We start from the raw sequence: 17,640 nt of genomic DNA on the forward strand, positions 1-17,640 counted from the left end.
ACCGTCTGACGCGTTTCGTAGGGAATAGCCCTACTTCCTCAGAGACATATGTGGTAATCTCCAAATAGGAGTGCTTATATATCCCTCAGTTGTTAATTGATTAATTAAAATCCATACAGAATAAATTACATTACTTAAGTTAAACACCAAAAACTGAGAATTGATTGATACAAATTGATATGAATTGATACAGTACAATTTGATAAAATAAAACTGTTTAGATTGGATACAATAAGAATTAAGATAAAAACTTTACTGAAATAAAATACTTGTAAAACACCCATTGTCTGTCTTGATTTTAGTGGAACTGTTATTCTTTCATACATGAATATTCAAACACTTAGACTTCCTTCTAACAACCATCATATCTAATTGAAAGCATTTCGGGATTGATGGTTAAATATTGTATCAATGTTACATCTTAACTTTGCATGATCGGTTGACGAAACAATGTAACAGTTTATATACATATTTAATCGCTTCAGGCTTAGTTTCTGTAACGAGACAAAAATGTTAGTCAATGGTGTAACATAATAGAGAACCGCTTAGTTTCTTCAGCATCTCTATGTGGAAATTAAAACACGATACTGGTCTTATGTGAGTGTGCACTTTATATATAATCACCTAGTTTACCTACAATACTACACTATATTGATATCTTCTGTTTATCTTACATACTCCTGGATTTACCCCTCATTGGAACAACACACTGACCACATATCCATAGGCGGTGATTGTACCACTCACTTAACTTAGAGCTAAATATTGGCTCCATAAACTGTAAGTGTATTTCTTTAATCTTTGCTCCTGTCAAAAGTGGCATTCTAAAATATATTCCTCTCATTGTCCTCTCTTCTCATTGCATATACCTTTGTTTCAGGACTTTTACAATGTGCTACTTCACTCTTCCTGCATACCAAATTTCAAGAAATACATGATATATAACCACTTTTATATGTATTGTTATGTAAATATCTGGGCACCTTTTAAGATATTTTACTAATTGAAATTAACACACATATCTATTATCCTTGAACTCAACATTTTGTCCATGCAACTGAGTTTCTCTTTCTAAATAGCTATTCATTTTCTATCCTCTGCTTAACGTAATACTGCACAAGTTAGTTTCAATGTGTGTTTAAAAACATGTTAAACAAAGAAGGCAATGCAAGTACTTTATATACAGTTTTCAATGTTCTAAAAAGAATGTAAAGTTCCTTTAAGGTGACAGTTCCTATTTTACAATTTTTGCACCCTGTGCTGTTACGTCTGTGACTCAACATATTCCAATCAATTTTTCTCTGTGAATATGTCACCTCGGGTGAGATGTGAATTGTGTTTTCAGAATTGTGCTAAATATTTTCTATGAGGTCTGGTTTCCTGTTACAAAAAAATATGTTGTTTCAGAATATGATTCAGTGATAAAAAAATTAAAAGGCTGTCAAACATCCCCGCAGAGATTGAAGTTCAGTTATATGGTGCATGCTAACATGCCAGCAAAGCCCCAGAGAAACATTTTGTTTTAATAAACCAAAGTTTAACTTGATCCATGACTCAAATTGTATTCTGCACCGTTTTCTCCTGAGACAAAGCTTCAATATGATTAAGATACAAGGGAACTGATACATTCCTTTTAACTCGTTGGAGTTGTACGAAATCTATGATTCCATAGGTTAAAGAGCCAAAAAATTATGCGCATGCATGCAATTGTCCGCGCATGTGTCCACAAAACACACCGAAAGAGGTTAGCAGTACAAAGCCATATTTAGTATTGTACAGCTATTATAATGACTCGCAACAAAGCAATCAGCAGAAATGTTTTGTTGGTTTCCATTGTGATTGCTTACCATTTAGCAGTGTGCTTGTTTCAGTTTCCCTTTACAAAAATATGGCACCTGACATTCATCCAAAGATACTACGTGCTCCGTGCTTTTAAGATTATTTGGGTCTGTTCAGAACAGGGAATTTGATGGAAAGCCACTCACTAAAATTCTACATGACATTTTCACAGACAAAGAAAAAAAAAAAAACACCACTGTAAATATTGAAAAGTTCTAAACAACAATAAAACTAATAATAAAAAATACTATAATTATATTATCAGTATTTTAACATGTGCCAATAAATTCGTCAATCCTTTCAGATATAAAAATAGTGACATTTCTTTGAAAATGTTGATATATCTACAAATGATGTAGGAAGGTTCATGTCTATGTGTCCCTTTATACTCCATTGTTTTAGGTATTTAACATATTAATATTTTTACATATTGATTTATTATAACAGTTAAAGTATTCAGGTAAAATTTAAAATTGTTATTTTGATCACACTATTGGGGATTATGCTATAAACTGTAGGGAATTGTAAAGGAATTATATAAAACTTTAATTTTAGGCTGAAATAGATGAATTATTAGTATTTGTTTCCAAAATAGATATCTTGCCATGGAAATTACTTACAATTTACTGCTTAGTGAATACGTCCATTTGCTTGATAGAAAAAGGTTCCTACTTTACACAAAAACTAAACCTGCAGTAAATGTGCTCGATTTTGCAAGAAAACGATGACCTCTTAATTTAAAAGTAATAACCGTTTGGCAGGGAAATTGGTGATTTTAAATAAATTACAATGTACAGCTTTGTATAAATTAACAATTTATGTCATGTGTAATCTAGCGATGTATCCACATTATGCAGTCTTTCATAAGCAACCTATTATTTGGATTAGAATTTATGTTCAATTTCCTTGAATATTTCAGTTTTACATTATATCCTTTGAAAACGAATAAATCACTACATATTCATTACGATTCTCCTTGGGTGAAAAAACACTTTCTGCCATCAAAGTAATAATAACTATAATTTTCAAATGTTGTGTTTACTCAAACATTTTAAACATGGAAATTAAACAGGCCAAATCTGCTAATAAAAAATTGCAAATTAGGCAAATGAATAATTTGTTTCCCCTGTTCCTTTTGTTTTTCAAATTCAATTATTGCAGTGTAGATTTGGTAAAGTCTCAATTTCCAGTATTTTATTAAAGGAACACTCCAACATTTTATTAAAGTAAATTAAGTTGTTATGGTGCCAGGAGGTCCCTGGCACTGACTCTCCTTAAGGGGTTAAACCATTCACCAACCATTTAACCCCAAAGTCTGTGTTCCAGAGTATTCCTGCCTCTCTGTCCTTCTGTTTTCTCGAAATCGGGAAAGCTCTTGCAGAGTCGGACAGTGGCTCTGCTGATTGGCTGAGAGTGGTCATCTGAAGCCCTTAGTCAATCAGTAACTCCTCATTTATATAACTGGTTTAAAAAAAATTAAATAATACCTGATCGCCGACCACTCTCAGCCAATCAGATGTGTTGCTGCCTGATTCTGGTTTAGAGATTTTGAGAAAACAGAAGTATAGAGAGTCAGGGGGATTTGACAATGGAACACAGGCTTTGGGGTTAAACCATTCAAGATTGGTTTAACTCCTTAAGACGAGCCAGTGATTTCCTGGCACCATAACAACGTCATTTTAATGACATTGTTATGGTGCCTAGTCTATTCCTTTACGAACATGAACACTTAATTTGTGTAACACTGTTTAATGTCATCTAAAGCAAACCTTTATTAATAATTTATACACATTCAATTCATTATTATAAACTGAAGTAGTTATGATAGAAATGTGTTTTTATGTCCTTTACCAACAGACCAGTTGGTGGGATTGCGTGTAGGTGAGAGAGATAGGACGAGGATTAATCCCCAGCAATCCAGTATAATTATATTTGGCATGACGCATACTGTGTTGTATAACACTATATTTTGCATATACATATGGAAATATATTTAGTTTTGAACTCATTTTAATTTTACAGTCCTACCGTTATTCCGCATAGACAATATATTTTTTTTCTTCTTGACATTAGAATGTGAATTACTTGATTTTGTCTTCTTCTGGCCTTCTATAGTACTCTAAGAAGAACCACTTGTGTTGAGTTTGTGATATTTAATTGTAGATATCAGTTCAAAGGTCTTACCCTGGATGTGCTTCTAGAAGCAAAACCATGACCAAAAATTCATTTGAACGTATTTGTCGGAATAATTTAGCTGTGGTGTCTACAGTTGAGATTTGGTATCGATTAGCAGGAATTTTATTCAGACGAATCACATGAAAGATTTTTTTCAACATCTAATACAATTCTGGATCTTTCTTAGCATACAGCAGAATCATCATCTGTAGAAAAGGGAATTACAATGTTTATATCCCCATTGTTTACTTACCCTCCGGAGATTAATGGCATTAACTCTTGTACCACAAGCACTTATTGTTTTATATGTTTTTAGCTTTTTTTTTTTTACACATGGGATGCGTAACTGAAAAATAGATATAGAGAAAACTGTGACTTTGTGTAAAGATTGATTTTCAGAGACACACAAAAATTCAAATTGTGCAAATGTACACAGTTTAACTTTCGATCTATACATTTATCCTTTACAAAAATATTCAGGGATTTTCTTCTCTCTGCAATATTTTGTACAATTAAATCAGAAATACTATATTGTTGCATAGAGGAAGTGTGGCAAAAATAGATAAATTAAAATAGTGAAATGTTCTGCTTAAAGGAACACTATGTTCACCATAACTAAAGAAAATATTAATTATATTAGTGCAAACAAATTTCATAATGAGTTTTTTTAGGTAAAGGTAATTTGCTTAGAATGTCAGCTGACTGCTCTAAGCAAATCAGCGGGGCATCTGCACAGTTGTAGGCCATGCTTCTTGGATTAGAATGAGCGAAAGTCGATGTGGACTGTTAGCGGGAAGAACATCGCCTGAGAGATAACTTAGGGGTTAAACTATTTGTAAATGGTTAACCCCTAAGGGTAAGGTAGTGCCAGTGAATGCCTTTTTTGTTTTATACATTATGTATAATAAAAATAATTAATAGTTATATGCTATCAATCACAGAACAAAAAATAGGCAATCCCAGAGTCTAATGGGTGAGAGAAGATATAATAACAGTGTGTGCCCTAGAGTGACTATGCCATTTGTCAAACAGAGTCCCCACCCCCTCTTAGGGTGTCCCTCTTTTTGGCAGGTATCTAAACAGTAAGGTCAAAATTTTAATATATAAATTCTAGAGGTATCCATCATGGCGAAACCTAGCCTAAATGTGTTGGGTCTTACCCCATATGCGAACACTACATGAGGGTTATATCTCAACAGAAAACATAAATGCACCTTGAAAACAACTTATAAACATAAGTGAAATTTGAGTCAGCTGAGGTTGGGCTTGTTGTCTCACCACTCACAGACACCCTACTCTAAAGGATGATGAACCCACCTCCCCGCTATATGGCCCACACTCGATCAAGGCATGGCATATTGCTTATTTTTTTGTGAATATAATTATAAGTGTTTTAGAAAAGTTTGCAGTTGTTAATGTAGTTAGACAAGAATGTTTACAAATCAAGCACTAGGGACTTGCATGATTGTAACTTGAAAACAACTGTAAAATACTGTGTTCAAGAATTGTGTTTGAATAAAAATGACAATTTTTGTTTTCATAATTAGCAAACTGTATCATGTAAATTAAGATAACAAGCGCCAATTATCTTATATATACATATAAATGCCAATAATAAAGATAATAAGTAATCTGGTGGCACAATAGTTGCGGGTTAGAACTGCCCAGGGCAGTTTTCATCCCCTTCCATCGTACCAGTAAGTAGCTGCTTTGTAAGCTAACTGGCTGGGTTGAGAGTACTCCTGAGACACGGTCATTTTTAATGTTTAATGTTTTATTCAATGTTGTAAATTCCAGGGAAAAAGACAGTTCATCCTTTAAAGTAAAAAGAGATGATTATGGTATTAAAGAAGTCATGTAGATTTCAAATTATGTAAATTTATATTTGACATAACTTGCCAGCCCAGTCAAGATTGCTAAAACAGAAATATTTAAGATAATTTTTATTTTGAAACATTATGTTATGAATCCCCTTTTCACTCTTTTATTATTTATGTTAGAATTAGACATGTGCATTCGTTTTCGTGCGAATACGATTTCGTCAAAAATGTTGGTCTTTTTCGTATTCGTTTACTAAAACGTAAATTAAGGTCATAAATACGAAATATAAACGAAACGAAAGGGCAACTGCAGAATGCATTACCTTTTCGTTTTAGTTCTTTTGTTTAATACACTCCGTGCTGCAGGGGAGAAACATAAACCGCTGGTTCTCCCTGGAGCCTGACACTTAACCCGTGCAGGGCTGCAAGGAGACTCTTAACCTGTGACTTAACCTGTGCTTGACAAAAATAACACTGCTCATGCTCAAACAAAAAAGGCAAGGAGAGAGCCAACAGCGCTACCATATTAATTCATACACCCCCCCGCATTAAAACCTATGGGGGGTCATTATGACCCCCATATTAATAAAAGGGAGGTTAAATCCTCCCACATGCCCCTACTCGTGGCATGCCTATTGTCCCCCCCAAACCCCAACCATTAGGGGTGAGTGGGGGCCATAACTATCAATGGGGGGGACCTATTGTCCTGCTGACCCCCCACCCATGAATGGCAGGTGGGGGCCCTAAGTATCAATAAGTGGGACCTATTGACTCCCCCTGGCCCCCACACATGAGCGGTGGGTGGGGGCAAAATATAAAAAATACCCTCCACAAGTGACTAGGGGTCCCCAAACTCCTAGTCACCCCTTCTCAATAAAATTAAACCCTACCTACCCCCTCACCCTAAAAATAGTGAGGGGGGGGGGGGGACAAAAAACTAACCCTGTAAAATAAAATGTCATTCTTACCATATGTCTTCTTTCTTCTTTTCTTTTCTTTCTTCAGACCAAAAAAGGGCAAATAAAAATCCATAATTGTCCCATTGCAACTGTTAAAATAAAAAACAAAGAGCAAAAACAAAAAGCCTATAAGAGAAAAACCCGACGCCAATTTTTTTTATCCATCTTCACCCAGAGAGGGCACCACGCATACTGAGCTCTCAGGATGGGGAAAGGCTTATGAAGCCTTCCCACGCCCTGCAATTTGACTCAGAGCCCTCTGATTGGTTGTTTCCAAGCCAACCAATCAGAGTGCTCTGAGTCATTTTACACAGTGTAGGAAAATTCCAAAGCCGCGAGTAGGGGCATGCGGGAGAATTTAACCTCCCTTTTATTAATTTAGGGATCATAGTGACACCCATAGGTTTTAATGCAGGGGGGGGTTAGTAATTAATATTATTTATTACAAGGAGGGAGCTGGTGGCACTGCCGGCTCCCTCCTTGCTTTTTTTTTTTGTGCATGCACAGTGGCATTTTCGTCCACGAAAACGAATAATTATTTTACCGTATTTCGTCCGAAAACTAATGGTTTACGGCTGAAATTCAGAATGGACGAATTACATTTTTATTTAGTATAAATTCATTCGTACGAAACAAAAATTTCACTGGTGCACATGTCTAGTTAGAATCATGCATTTTATTTAACTCTGTTACCTCGATAGGCTTATTCTTATTCAATGACATTATTATCACTATTATCAAACCAGTTCTTTTCATTAAAGTAGAATAATCAATAAAATTATTTAAAAATCATTATTATTAAAGAGTTACTCTAAGCACCATAACCACTACAGCCCGCTGTATTATTTTGCAATTGTTTACCTCCTTCCCTTGGTCTTCAATGGGAAATGAAGATCCTCTATGGCCAGTCCTACCAGCCAGTCATCTGACCACTCTCAGCCAATGATTTCAACTCTGTGCATAGAAATATTCACAGACTTTACATTAGCCATTTATATTTTGACATACTTCACCATGTACTATTTGTTTATCCCTATTTTAGATGCATAGCTGAATCCCAAATTTTTGTCTATACATTTTACATTAGCCAGTCCGGAGTTCCGAGCCGGTAATTGATGCCCCGATGACACTGCTAGGTGTAGCTACATCTCTGGCAGTAAAGGGGTTAAATGCTGTATGTGCATTTTAGCAAAACTGACTCCAGGCACTATGACCACTTCAAATCCCTGTAGTTATCATGGTGCTTGGAGTAAACCTTTAAGTAATTTCTCTGAGCTGATTTAATTCTATTCCACTGTTATCCTGTTGGTGTGGGTTCGTTAATTATGGTGATATTGTAGACTCCTTTATGTGGCAAATTTGGTACAGAAAAGAAAAGGTTATTCCATGGCCCAAGGACTGCCTGAATCCTTAAAATGATCGTATAACTGATGATAAGTGGTGGTACTAAGGACAAGTTACACTTTCGTAATGGAAGTCTGATGTCACCGGGATGCCTGCTGGTTTCTTAGGAAATTATAAGTATCTTAAAATAGCGATAATGGTCTCTAGTCTTGAAATTCAACCTGATCTCAATATGTATGAACTGAATTTTGAGTAGACTCCGAATAAGAATTTCATGTCTATATAGGACAATGCCTACTTTGTGTTTTAGAGATCTCCAGGTGGCCTTAATTGTATGGACTGCCCAACATCTGCCCTGCTTTACACCAGTGTTATCTCTGGTAAGCCTGAATTAATTTCTTGTCTCTCTGCCTCCTCCACATACTATGTAACTGTAAGCATTCAGCATTCCTCTTTCCATTCTAGCAAATTCACAGTGGGAGCTGTGCTATTATCCTGTATAAAGACTAATCTGAACCTTAATAATGTGTCAATCAATATTGCTCATTAGAATGCTAAGCTGTTCACTGTACTGTGCTTTGTAAAATGTGATGCGTCTGTATGAACAGGAAATTAAATGTTACAATATACATTAGCAAAATGCACTTCCATTAAAAAAAAAACAACCCAAAAACCCCCCATATATTTCCAACACTGTCATACTGTAACCAAGGGAATTAGCAAAACGACTCAATTTATGATTTTTTTTTTGTTCTATTTTTTTATTTTTTGGTGGGCAACGGTTTTGTTTTGCCCATTTTAACCCCTTCTTGACCAGGATAAGTAAAATCTGTTATCATTGTGACAGCCGTGATACAGCCGTACACACGGTTAATTGTGTTATAATTGATATCCATAAAATAAAATCCAATAATTAATATGTGCTAGCATGTTGACTGGCATAGGTGACTATGGTAACATTTAGTAAAAACCAAAGAAAAAAAAAGTTACCTTCGCTCTTTCCTCATCCCTATGTATTTTTAAACAAATGGAGGCCTTTAGTTACCTCCAATGGCCATGAGAGGGTATGCCCACCTGCCACGTCAAGGCAGACCTCTTAGGTGGGTCCTAACGCTAACCATTCGCCTTGCTTCCTTGAGCTTCTGGCAAAAATATCTCTAATGAGACAGAAAGGGGTATTTTTTATAAACATTCTCACATGCTTATTAACCCTTAATAGGGAACACATTGGATGGGCAGCAGCATTGCAACCTAGCGGTGTGATACAAAAGTGAATACAAATACAAAGAAACTAGTCCTGTGCTCAAACTCCCATGTGCTCCCTACTATATGTATTTTGGCTGATGTGTACTATAGTCATTGCTGCCGCCCAGGAGTAATGGGAGTTTGAGCGCAGGACTAGTTTCTTTGTATGACTATGGTAACATGATGCAAGTGTATGCAATCTATTTTTATACTAATTTAACAAATACATAAAAACACAACCGTAAATTAGTTATTAGGAGTACTAATTGTATTTTTACAATTGCTAAATTCTGTAAGCATCTGTGGTGTACAAGTGGTATACGAAAAATAGCTGGCTTCCATGTACCTAGGAAGCACAGTAAGGGATATATTTATTAAAGGTACACTCCAGGCACCCAGACCACTTCGGCTCATTGGAGTGGTCTGGGTGCCAACTCCCACTACCCTTAACCCTGCAAGTGTAATTATTGCAGTTTTTTTTAAACTGCAATAATTACCTTGCAGGGTTAAGTCCTCCCCTAGTGGCTGTCTATTAGACAGCCACTAGAGGGACTTCCTGCTTCATAGCACAGGTTTTCTGTGCTAGAGCGTCGCTGGACGTCCTCACGCTGTGTGAGGACCTCCAGCGTCGCTCTATTCCCCATAGGGAAGCATTGAAATTCATTTTCAATGCTTTCCTATGGGGTGCGCTAATGCGCATGCGCGGCATTGCCGCGCATGCACATTAGGTCTCCTCGGACGGCGGGCGAGATCAGTCTCGCCCACCGGCCGACGTAAGTAGAAGGAGGAAGCAGCGACGTGGGACCTGTCGCTGCCCCTGGTAAGTCACTGAAGGGGTTTTCACCCCTTCAGCAACTGGGGATTGGGGGGTGGGAGGGAGAGGGACCCTCCAGTGCCAGGAAAACGAATCGTTTTCCTGGCACTGGAGTTTCCCTTTAACTGAAAATTCATTGGAAATCACCTACTTATTATTATTACTTTTCAAACTGTTTTGTGAAAAAAGTAAAACATTTTTGGGGGGCGGAGCCAGCGCCCAAACGAGCCGGACGTGTTTCGGAGCTGCTCCGCAAACGGGCCCGAGAACGGAGGGATACAAGCCGACACTGCCCTCGGAACAAACCCACGCAAGCTCCTGCCCGATCCCCAGAGACATGGGGAAGAAAAATAAAGAGCTGCGACCGGACCGGGCTCGGGCTCGGGCTCCCAGGATATCGGCGCCTTCATGTGCACAGCCACGCGACCTGCACCAGCCAAGATGGCGCCCGCAGCAGCATACAGACCACTGTCCTCGGAGGAAGACAGCAGCTCAGCCGATATCTCACCTCAACCAAGGCGGCGAACAGGACCACCAACGACCACAGCACAGGGGGACTCAGCACCAGCAACCAGGGCAGATATTAAAGCCCTAGTAACAGAGATCCAGGCCATGTTTACAGCAGACCTAGCTCCAATACGGGACGCAGTGTCCTCTCTCACTACACGCGTGCACACAGTGGAAGAAGGCATGGCAGGATATGAACTGGCACAGTCAGCCACAGAAGCAGCCATGGGAGCGCTGCAGAAACAGTGTGCTGACCATCAGGCCTAACTAGCCAACCTAGAAGATAAAGCCTGGGCACGCAACCTGAAGATCAGGGGAGTGCCAGAAACAGTCTCAGGAGCAGAACTCCCTCATTACTGTAGGAGGCTCCTTGCCACTCTCCTTGTGCCCAAACAGGCCAAACAGATGGCAGTGGATACCTGCTTCAGACTTAACAAGGCTACCAATGCAGCCCAAGAGGTACCCAGGGATGTCCTACTAAAACTAGTTCGGGACTCCGACCGTGGAATTATAATGGGGGCAGTCAGAGGCACCCCGATGGTGTCCTTTGAAGGAGCACAACTAGCATTTTTTCGGGACTTCTCCAGACATACCTTATCCTGGCGGAGATCCCTCAAGCCTATCACCCAGCTTCTCCAAGAAAACTCCATCGTATACAAGTGGGGCCCCCGCCGTCTGCTTGCCGAAAAAGCGGGGAAGACACACACCATATTACACCCTGCTGAAGCGCCATCTTTCCTAAAAGCTCTAGGCCTGCCAGTGGCACAGACAAGGGCAGCGGTTCACCCAACCTGGAACGTAGCAAACGTTACCCCATTTGTACCCAGAGAGGGAGCACCCGCGGCGGCAGAACCGCCACCCTGAACTTTGGGACTGTACTTACTTGTATACCACCAAAATCGTTAATTGTTACCTTTCTTCACTGTTTAACTATACACCATACCTCTGTAGTAATATTGCTGGCTCCGTAAGCTTAAGGTACAGCGCTAACGTAGAGTAACCATGATTCCCCCCCCCCCAACAGCACAGGGTCCACAAGCGCCACCAACGCACAACACAGTAGACCTCTGAATACACCGCACACGACTCCAGCCACATGTACCAGCACCAACATTAAAACATATAGTATAGCCGTGGGAAGCTAAAGGCCCGCTTAAACCCCAAAATAAGCGCCTTATTAAAGAGTACATATCAAGGGGCACTGCGACATAGCCACAAGGCGTGAAACGCCTTTTACCAGCACCCCCCCCACAGCACAAGCCGTAGGTCTACCTACAGACGAGCCTGGGCGCACTAGTACCCAACTAATAAAAAATGAGTAGGTCCAGCTACGTGATGTATGTATAACCGTACTGTCTAAATCTTATACCTGCTACTTACAAAATATGTTGTATTACATGCCAATACTCGCAAAAATAAAGAATAAAAAAAAAAAAGTAAAACATTTGTTTTTGAAAAAATATAATTTTTGGAAATATCAGGAGGGATGAACTAACTTTTTTTTTTTTGCTTATAAGAAACAATTTTCAAAATTAGCATTTTTTTATTGGTCCAACAGTCCTATTGGTTGAAGTGTGTTACTGAAATAAATTTGCATACTCATGTTGTTATATTTGAATGAACTAGTATGACAATATGTACAATTCTTCATTAACTCACTTTTGTCCACCCTATAAACATATATTAAAACAATTAAAGGAATAATTGATACGTTTTGACTTCATTAATATGTATGTAAAAACCTTGAATATATAATCAAATTTTTGGACACCGGTTTTAAAGAAGAATATTGCAGAACTAGAAAAAGTGCAGAGGCAAGCAACAAAGGTAATAAGGGGAATGAAAAACATTAGTTATGAGGAACGAATAGAAAAACAAGACAAGAGGTCACCCATTGAGACTGGAAGAAATGTGTTTTAGCTTACAGCAAGGGAAAAAGTTCTTTACAAAAGAACAATAAAGACGTGGACATTTTCTTCCCCAAAGAGTTTGTCTTATCAGATTCCATAGATAATTTGACAAATGGCCTGCATGTTAATTTACAATATCAGAATGTTCAAGGATATAATTAACATGTGTTGATCAAAGCAGACGTTTTAATGCCATTAAATAAGGATTTTTTCTCTTTTTGTGACACATTGGAAAGAACTCCCCCCCCCCCCTTCTTTTGGATTAACAACATAAATGGATGGGTTTTAAAGATTGATCTTGATGGACTTAAGTCTTCTTTTGAAACTAGATTACTATGTAACTAAAAATTTTTAATTCTCACAATATTGTTTATGCAGAAAAAAATGTTTTGCAGAATTCAGCACAATGAGCTTCGGTCATTTGCCACTCCTTCCCATTCCAAACAATGACGTACTTATCTGCGTACATGTACAGCTCACCCAATGACAGCACTCAGTGAGCTGTACTGCTATAAGCAAAACAGCCTGTATTCGAAGAAAAGACACCCACAAAGACATGTTTGTCTACATGTCTGTCTCTGCTGTTTGGATAGAACCATTCGACCCATCTAGTCGGCCCAATTTTCTAAATACATTCACTAGTCCCTAGACTTATGCCTATCCTACTCCTGCTTAAACTCCCTCACTGTGTTAAACTCTACCACTACAGCTGGAAGGCTATTCCATGCATCCACTACCCTCTCAGTAAAGTAATACTTCCGGATATTATTTTTAAACCTTTGTCCCTCTAATTTAATACTATGTCCTCTTGTTGTGGTAGTTTTTCTTCTTTTAAATATAGTCTCCTCCTTTACTGTGTTGATTCCCTTTATGTATTTAAATGTTTCTATCATATCCCCCTGTCTCGTCTTTCCTCCAAGCTATACATATTAAGATCCTTTAACCTTTCCTTGTAAGTTTTATCCTGCAATCCATGAACCATTTTAGTAGCCTTTCTCTGAACTCCTCTGATGATACGGTTTCCAGTACTGCGTACAATACTCCAAGTGAGGTCTCACCAGTGCTCTGGGTGTATATTAAGTGAAGAAACCTAATTGTATGGTAAGCAGAGGAAAGCGGCTACTTAAGCTAAGTGTTGCAATCCAAGAACAGATAACTGTATGTAACAAAGAGTAAGGTAGAATCTTTGGGCTACTGCTACTTGCCATCTCATTGTGCTGAAGTGCAAAAAAAAAAAAAAAAAAAGATTTATTTTTCAAAGTTTTATGATAATGCATTATATGAATTAAAACACATGGTTAATAACAACCTGTAGAACTATGAAGAGGTAGTGCCTAACTTTAAAAATAAATATATTAACTCAAAAACAAACCAAAAATGAAACTTACCTGTAATCCAGAGCCAACACAGTTTTCTCACTACAGTCCGATCTGCTTCCTATGAGATGATTAATCATGAAGATCTTTGTCCAATCAGAAATGAAAGAATAATAAACTTTCTCCAGCAAAACCTTAGATGTGCCACATGTCACAAATTCAATGCCATCTGCAAAATCGTACGGGTTTTGTACCCACTGAAGGCAGTTGTATGAAGTGCTGGACAAGAACATCTCTGAAATGGGATTAGCTGTTTGTCAAGAAAGAAATACAGAGAGAGAAGGAAAGTATATGGGCTAATAAGAAGGGCGGATGTTAAGGGGGAGTTATAAATGTATTTAATTGGGGGAGAGGGAAGGGAATACAGAAGAGGTGGATTTGGCCCTGTATTCGATCCAAGGTTACTATATATTTTAAAAGTGAAATTTTGTCTAGAATTCTTATTCAGCATGCATTTTATTTCATTCAAATAACATATTTGACATGGAGAATATCTCTGTAATTTCAATGCACTCCCATTTCAAACACATTAGCATGCATGAGTATATAGGAAAACCAGAGAAACATAGGAAAAGTCAAGTGAGGTTATTAATGTCCCAATTGGATATTACAGAGATATTACCCTTGTTACCGTATCGCATGTAAAGAAAATGCATTTTCTTCAGATATTAGCGTCTCAGGAGGCCCTTATGCCATTGAGCTCTGATCATTCTGAAAAAAAAATATTTTTAACAGCAAATACTATTTCACATTAGAGTGTAAATCAATTCCTGCGCAAATTGAAAATATATCGAAATAGATATAGTTGCCTCTTAAATAGTATTGGACAGTGTTCATAGATCATATTGAACATTTATCACATCAAAAATTCAATTTCTATGAGAATGCAATGGAGCCTTAAATGACTTATTCTATATATGTTCTGTAGACATGCAAGGTTTATATTGAGAGAATAAACACAAGCACATAGGCACACACATCACACACACGCAGACAAATACAGACACACAAACACACCAACATACACAGAAGGTCACACACGTAGGCACACGTACATAGATTACTATCGTTGCTATATGTTAGTATTTTATATTCATGTCATTGATTTGATTTAGCAATGGGAATTTGTACTGCATATTACACTACATGCGGGAAGGTAAATGTATTTTATAGCTAAAAGGCAATCCTGTTATTTTTCTTCTAATTACCTTCTCCAATCCCTCTGTTCGTATTGTTAGTGGAGCGCAACGCGGCCAGGTCTCTGTTCAGCAATTCTACACCGGGAGATTTTATCAAAAGTTCACTTATTGAAAACACATTGCAGGATGAGCAGTTTGATGTAATTCAAATTATTTCATTTTGTTTAAACCTAGTTACGGTATGCACCGTGGAGCAGAAACAAAGTATCAGTTTGGCAACATAGTTTTCCTACAAAAAGTCCGATTGTCTGAACTCTTTCTAAAGAAAGAAAAGTATTTAGAACAATACAGATGGTACCTGAGAGGAACGTTCACCCCTCCTTTTCAATACATTATGTTGAAACGGGAGCTGAGTCTGATCTGTTACATGGGAGTCTGGGAGAAGTTTTTTTTCAACCTCACATGGTACCATATAGCATGAACAATATGTGGAGGTCGCCTAATACAAGAAATTCTATGGACATTCTTTTCCAAGTCAGGTGCTACATTGACTTTTCGCAAGACGCCACCCTTTTGACTCCTTATCAGACTTTAATGTTCAGGCCCAATGATTTTGTGTTTTGGTTATTTTGCCAAAAATGTAAAAACAAAAATGTTTTTGAAAATCGATTTACAAAACCATGTTAAGGATTGTCTATTTTTTTTATCATAACAAAACAAAATGCAATACTAAACTGTGAGCTTACTCAGCTATACTCCATTGGTGAGCTAAATCAAATTCACAAAACTGATGTGGGTCATCTACTTGGTAAAGGGATTAGATGTGGTGAAAAGTAAAAATACCTAAGCAATTTGTTTGTCAACACATGACAGCTGTCTCTTTTTACTCCAAATTCAATCGATTAGCAGAAATAAAGCACAGTGCAATACCGTATTAAAGCATATAATGTCTTTAATACATATATACACCACTTCTTGGACCCCCCCCCCCCCCAGAGTCCAGCAATTATAATACTTAAATCCCTACTCGTTTCTCTCATTTTGCAAAGTTCATCAGGAAATACAATGTGGAGCCTGTTTCTTGGTGAGTACATAGTATAAATAACTATACACAATTTCTTTCACAATACAACTCTACGTATAATTTCTTGTTAGTTTATGTCTGTAGATTTTTGTGTCTAATTATTTTTTATGCAAATCTTGTAGCCGTTGCATAAAATACCCACTTTAGATTTAGATTTTTTTTTTTTTTTTACAAATATCAGTATAGTTTAGGGTCTAACACCTCACTCACAACATTAGTTCCCCTTTCTGATAGCCCAAAGATTGAAGGAAGATTCAGAGCAACAATCTGCAGTGAGAACTTTATTCTGCATTATTTAATTTAATTTATTTTAGAATTGTGCTTTGGAAGTTACAGTAAAACATTTGAACACCCAGACACCCTTGCTGTGTTCATACTGCATTAATATTATTATTATTTTATTATTATTTATATAGTGCCATCAGATTCCGTAGTGCTGTACAATGGGTATAAGGGATGTGATAAAATGGTTCGACATCCAATCTGGAAAATTAATTTAAGATACCATAATAAGGGGGGGCGGAGCCTGACTGCCAAGGGAACCAGACGTGCTCGGCAAGAGCTCCTGCATCTGGTCCCTATAAATCGAGATTTACACCCAGGTCACTCACCTAGCAGACCGTTTTCGGCACCTATCTTACCGAGGGAGTCACGGTACACCGGAGGATACTCGTCGTGAGCTGATCCGACGTCCTGATAGCAGTCAGCGGCCTACGAAAGCCTGAGCTCTGGAGAGACGGCCGCTCTCCAGGCTCCTTCGTTGCCTGAATGGCCCGGGTAACCGAAGCTATGCTCCTTCCCCCCCCCCTCTGGACAGGCGGGGGTTATCCCGGTATCCACTGGCTGGTGCCCCTGTCAACCCTGCACAGCTCCCACCTCCCGACGCATGTCCGTGGCTGACCCACCGAAGATGGCGGCCGGGCCCCTGCATCACCAGCAGGGCCTACTGCAGCACATGGAGACACGAGGAGGTGCTGCAGAATATGTGCTAGAGCGACTGGATGCCACCTTTGCGGACTTCTGGGCCAAATTGGAGGCATTATTTGCAGCAAAACCAAATCAATCTCCAGAGGGATATCAACCCAACGAGCTATCCTACAAACCTGCAGAAAGCCAGGCAGTTCCAGGGGGATATTCTACTACACGAAGCGGCAAGCATAAACACCACCCCCGCACAACTAACAAACGGAGAAAGTGCAAGAAACCACAGTGGCGAACAACACTCCGCCGACCAGGCCAGCTGCATGGACACTACTACTCACCTCGACCACGGAGCTCCAGACGCCCGCAACAGGGGCAAAGACCCCCACAGGTGATCTCCTTAAGCTGCCTGCCACACAAAAATGCCAACCCATGGAGGTCACGATCCTCACTGACTCAACGCCGCACATGGAAAGCGCAAGAAGGGGAAGCAGTTAAGGCTGCGCC

Source organism: Pelobates fuscus, chromosome 4 (genome assembly GCF_036172605.1).
Source record: "Pelobates fuscus isolate aPelFus1 chromosome 4, aPelFus1.pri, whole genome shotgun sequence".
Lineage (NCBI taxonomy): Eukaryota > Metazoa > Chordata > Amphibia > Anura > Pelobatidae > Pelobates > Pelobates fuscus.